Raw genomic sequence first — 5,869 nt, forward strand, 5'->3', positions numbered from 1 at the left:
CCCGCTCCCCTTTTCCTCTGGTAACCACCATACTATTGTTGGTATCTATAAATTTTTTTTCCCTTCTTTGCTTAAGAATATTGAGTATTTAAAAAAAATCTTTATCCATTTGATAACTTGCATTTAATTTGTATTTCTCTGATTATCAGTGAGATTAAATTTGTTTACAGTTTAAAAATATAGGTAAAAAAAAAACAAGAGCCCACAGGACAAATCTGGCCCATAGTCTGTTTTTTTGTACAGACCTTTGTTAAGGAATGATTTTTACATTTTAAAAGTATTGTAAACAAACAAACAACAAAGAAAAATATGCAAAAAGAATTACATGGCTTGAAAACCTAAAACATTTACTATCTTGTTCTTTACAGAAAGTATTTAAAACCCCTTACTCAGAGTAAAATCAAAATACTTAAAATATCCAACATTATTAATCATTAACCAGAGTATAGACATAGTGCTAAAGATTCTACATGCACTGTTTTATTTAATCTCCTCAAGATAGATATTCCTTTATGATTATTTTAAAGCCAAATAAACAAGCTCAGGGCTTTTACTTGTCTAATGTCTCATAGTAAGAAATGGGGCCCTGGCCAGTTGGCTCAGTGGTAGAGCGTCGGCCTGGGGTGCAGGAGTTCCGGGTTCGATTCCTGGCCAGGGCACACAGGAGAAGCACTCATCTGCTTCTCCACCCTCCCCTCCTTCCTCTCTGTCTCTCTCTTCCCCTCCCACAGCTGAGGCTCCATTGGAGCAAAAAGATGGCCTGGGCGCTGGGGATGGCTCCTTGGCCTCTGCCCCAGGCACTAGAGTGGCTCTGGTCGTGACAGAGCGACGCCCCGGAGGGGCAGAGCATCGCCCCCTGGTGGGCGGGCCGGTTGGATCCCGGTTGGGCGCATGCGGGAGTCTGTCTGACTGTCTCCCTGTTTCCAGCTTCAGAAAATTAAAAAAAAAAAAAAGGGGGGGGGATTCAAATTCAACTCTCTTTATGCATTTAACTCTTAATGTTGCATTTATATATTAACTTTGAGAAACCTGAAATAATTCCAGTATTTGGGTTTTATATAAGATATATGATGTCTCAATTTATTCACATCTTCATGTTCCTTAGTAATTTTTTAAATTTTTAAGTAAATATCATGTATCTTAAATATTTTTCTCTAGGCATTTAAATTTTGGTTGTATTGTGAATGAAGTAATTTCTCATTTCCAAGTTCTCAAAGATTTTTTATCTAGGAAAGGAATTGTGTTGTGTGTTTTAATTTTGTAACAAGTCATATTTTTGAACTTCCCTAATAGCTATAGTCAAATTTCATCTGCTTTTTTGGTGTGTTGTACAGGTAGAAAATTATAATTATAAATTTGCTGCTTCACCTTTAATATTTATAATTTTCTCCCTGCTTAATGATTTCACTGCTTGTACTTCCATAATGATGTTAGCAGGCATCTGTATATTAGTCTGGTTTCTAATAGAGATAACCCTACTTCCTATCACTGAGCAGGATACTGGATGTTGTTGTATGATAGATTTTCAAATCATGATAAGAAACTGTTGTTCTATTCTTATTTCACTAAGACTTTTTGTTCTAAACTTTTGAAGAATTTTTAAAATCCTTTTTGTGTATCTATTGAGATGATTGTATTCTTTTTACCCATTGACATAATCATATGATTAATGACAAATTAATATGATTAATTCTATTGCTATACTTCCTAAGATCAAACTATCTTTGCATTCTGGAAATATTATTGCTGGATTCAATTTGTTAATCTTTTTAAAGGACATTTTATATTTATATCAATAAATGAATTTCCTTTACAGAGTTCTTTTTCTGAGGTTTCTTTCATTGGGTAACCCATTGTAAAATGAATTGTGATTCTTTTTTATGCTTTTGTGTATTTCTAAAAGTATCTTTTAAAACACAGATAATAGTAGTTTTACCACTGAAATGATAATTTGTGGAACTTATCTGTTACAGGGTCCAATGCCATTTTAAGGGATTTTTTTTATAGCTACTCTAATTTCTTACATTTCATGGGTCAGAATTTTGATTAAGGTTTTGTTTATAATTTTAAAAATATCTGTATAAATAACTGTATCTCTATTGTTATGCTTAATGTTATACATGCTATATTATTTTAGCCTTGCCAAAAATTCGTGTAACTAATTCATCTTTACAAAGAACCAAGTTTTTGTTTTAAAACTCTTTTGCTTTGGGGGGCTTTCAGTCAAGCTGGAAGCATAGGTAAATGCAGTACTTCCACAACCATATCAAAAATATAGCTGAATTGTAGAACACCTGTCATTCAGAACCACCTGGGGTTTGGCCAAATCAAAGTCCTGCAACTAAGGATAAAGAAGAAGACACTTCCAGACTAGGAGGAGCAGAGAAGATGCGGAATGGGCTGGTCCCATCCCCACGTGTGGTGAATAAAAACTGGGAGGGATATCTTGGCTGCAGAGGTCTACTCGAGGAGAGAAAGGCTCCTCTTAAAGAGCCTGCGCACAAAATTAGTCAGACTCCCACTGGGGCAGCAGCTGAGAAATACAGGGAAGAACTGCGGTGTCTGACATCAGGACAAAAGCTGGAAGGGCAGCTTTCTCTCAAACAGACATGCTAGCAGAGGCCGTTGTTCCTTTGCTGAGCCCTACCCCACAGTGCCGGCAGCCAGTACCATACCTGAGTCTCCATAAACTTGGCTCATGTTATTTACCCACCCTGGTGAAAAAAAGGTAAAAAATGTGAAAAATAAAATGGAAATCAATACATATCTATCAACAATTGAATCTAAAAAACAAAATAAATGAACAAGCAGAAGAGAAACAGACTCATAGATACAGGGCACATTTTGCTGGTTGCCAAATGGGAGAGGAGTTGGGGGGATGGGTGAAAAAGGTGAAGGGTTAAGAGGTACAAATTGGTAATAACAGAATAGTCGTGGGGATGTAAAGTACAACTAGATAATATGCACAACAATATTCTAATAACTATGTATGGTGTCAGATGGGTACTAGATTTACTGGGGTGATCACCTAGTAAGTTATATAATGTCGATATAATACTTGTGTATTTCTGCCATGTTTTTATAATGTCTAGTTACTGTGGTGTACATCTGAAACTAATATAATATTGAATATAAACTGTAATTGAAAAATAAAAAAATAAATACTTTTTCTATATTCAAATTGATGTTCTCTGCTTTAATTTTATGAAGTTACATGTACTCTCTTTTGCCTTATTTTTTAGTTTCTTGATTTTATTGCTTATTTATTTTCATTCTTATTTAATAGTAGAAACATTTAAGATTATAATATTTTCTCTGATAGAGAAATTTGTAAGCTGTATCCACATATTTACATGTAGTAATCTTTTTGTAATGTAATTAATATTGATTATTTCTATTTTGTTTTTTTCTCTGAGAGTTTTTTAGAAGACTATTTCCTAATTTTCATAAACTTCTCTTCGTATCCTCATATGGATAAAACTCTCTGGAGGGATTTCTCTGGATCATCTCTTAAAAGGTCACTAATTCACTCATGAGGGATCCACCCTGATACCTAATCATTTCCCAAAGGTCCATCCATCCTTTCAATACCATCACTTTTGGCATTTCATGGTTGGCTTGCTTCATTCAGGACCCTAATCAATTGCACACACAACATTTCTTTCTTTTTTTTTTTATACCATTTATTTCTTAAAGAAACCTGGCCATGTACCCTGTAGAGCATCCCATATTTTGCATTTGGCCGGTTGCTTCCTTATAGTGTTGTTTAGCCTGTTTTTCTATTCCTTTTAATGACAGAGATTTTAAAAGCAAGTTTTAGCACTGTTTTAAACATTACAAAACTGTGGCTTAGAGAATTTAAGAAATTAGAAATGGCAGAGCTGATGTTTAAATACTCATCTGACTAATTTTAAATTTTAGATTCTTTCCAATGCACAGTCTTGCATAATATGTATTGATAGAAGGTATGTAAACAATATAACTTAGAAAAGGGGATGAAGCTGTGGGCATGAAGAAGAGGGAGCTTAGGGAAGGCTGCATATTTTATTTTCTACCATGCAATTTTTTTCATAGTACAATATAAAGCAAGAAGAAAGTAGAATACCTCAGGAGTCATCTGTCAGTTTGTATTTTCTTTATCTCACACACACAAATAAATACCCAGAATTCAGAAGCTCTCTACATTTCCTAGAAATAATTTCCTTGCACCAAAAGAATTAATAGGCAATGTAGATTTTCTGAAGATTTTTCTATGGAGCTGGAATAGGGTTTGATATCCTTCTACCGTGCTGGGGCTTCCATAATAAAGGACCACAATCTGAGTATCTTAAACAACAGAAATTTATTGCCTCACAGTTCTGAAGGTTAGAATTCCAAGACTAAGACATTAGCAAGGTTAGTTCCTACTGAAGGCTGTGAGGGAAAGATCTCTAGATGGTCATCTTCATGTTCACATACCATTTTGAAAGAGGCATGATTACTGCCTATATGTATTTCTGTGTCCAAATTTATCTCTCTTTTTTTTTTATAAGGCCACCAGTAGTAGTATTGGAATAAGGCTCAGCCTAATGACCTCATTTTAACTTGATTTCTACTGTAAAAGACCCTATCTTCAATTAAGGTCACATTCTTCTATACTGGGATGTGGGATTTCAACATATGAATTGGGAGGTGAGGCATAAATCAGCTCATAACAACATATAACATTTGTAACAACATATGAAACTTGTATATGTCTGCCATGTTTTTTAGTCTTGCTACCACCTTTGAGCGTGAAAACCAAGCTCTATTACAGATGTATTTTTCTTCTTGTTTCTTGCAAGCAATTCCACACATTTCTCTCTGTCCTAAGTACCAGTCTCTATCTCCAAGAGGGCTTTCAAAACATTCAACCTATAAAGAATCTTTTTCAGGAAGCTTTTCTTATTAGTTTCTAACCGAGCACAAAATACCTGCTAGTGCCAGGCCTTCTAAATTTAAATATATAAAAACGCAGATGGAGGACAAACTCAAGAAATACTTAAATCTGAAAATATTCTGTGAATTGGAAACAATCCTTTTCACTTGATTTGAACTGTGCTTTAATCAATGAACTTCAGTGAACTAGACTTTAATCAATATTAAGTTTCTTTTTATTTACTTTGATTTTGTTTTACATCTTAAATGTTGTTCTTGGAAATATTATTTATATGCAGCTATTTTTTATTAATAAGCATTTTAGTTCTGATTTTTATAATACTGATGCATATAGAAGTTTACTGTTTTCTTTCAGCAAACCATGACTATAATCTAAACCAGGCAGCATTAAGCTTATTTGAACCAATTTCTACTAAGTCTACCTCAATTCCACATGTATTTATTTGAAGGTATTAAATAAACCTTTTGTGGTAGGCAGTTAGACAGCAAGGACTGTAGGGCAGATGCAGAAGGTCACCAGGGTGGAAAGCCCTGGGTGCCTAGCAATGGGCAAAACTGGGAAAACAAGGATCTTGACCCCAGGGTGACCTTTTCTCCCCTAAAATATTGCTGGTATGCAGTTTAGATCCTCTGACCTTTCATATCTTTGGTAGTGCATTTCAGATCCTTTTCTGACTTTTCCACCCCTGGCATGTTGCTAGTCACGTGGGTTAGACCCCCTTAGAGGAGGAATGAATAAGGAGGCCACAGAATAACTTTTAACCATTAAGCTTCTCACTTGCATTTCAGCTCCAGGCCCAGAAAAGCAGCAACACCAGACAAGCAGTGCCATGGCTGACCTCAGGATCAGCTTCACTGACTATTAACCTTCTGCCCTGGTGTCAGCCAATGAGTAGAGACCATGACCCTTAAAGGACACACTTGGACAGCTAATGGATAGTCTACTGGGATC

At 35.3% G+C, this 5,869-nt stretch overlaps 1 non-coding gene across 1 annotated transcript; it reads left to right on the plus strand.

Moving 5' to 3' along the window:
• Window positions 1-583: 583 nt before the first annotated feature.
• Window positions 584-659, plus strand: TRNAP-GGG (transfer RNA proline (anticodon GGG)). The gene has a single exon. It is a non-coding gene; the product is annotated as a tRNA-Pro (tRNA).
• Window positions 660-5,869: the final 5,210 nt, after the last annotated feature.

Source organism: Saccopteryx bilineata, chromosome 6 (genome assembly GCF_036850765.1).
Source record: "Saccopteryx bilineata isolate mSacBil1 chromosome 6, mSacBil1_pri_phased_curated, whole genome shotgun sequence".
In the NCBI taxonomy this organism is placed as follows: Eukaryota; Metazoa; Chordata; class Mammalia; order Chiroptera; family Emballonuridae; genus Saccopteryx; species Saccopteryx bilineata.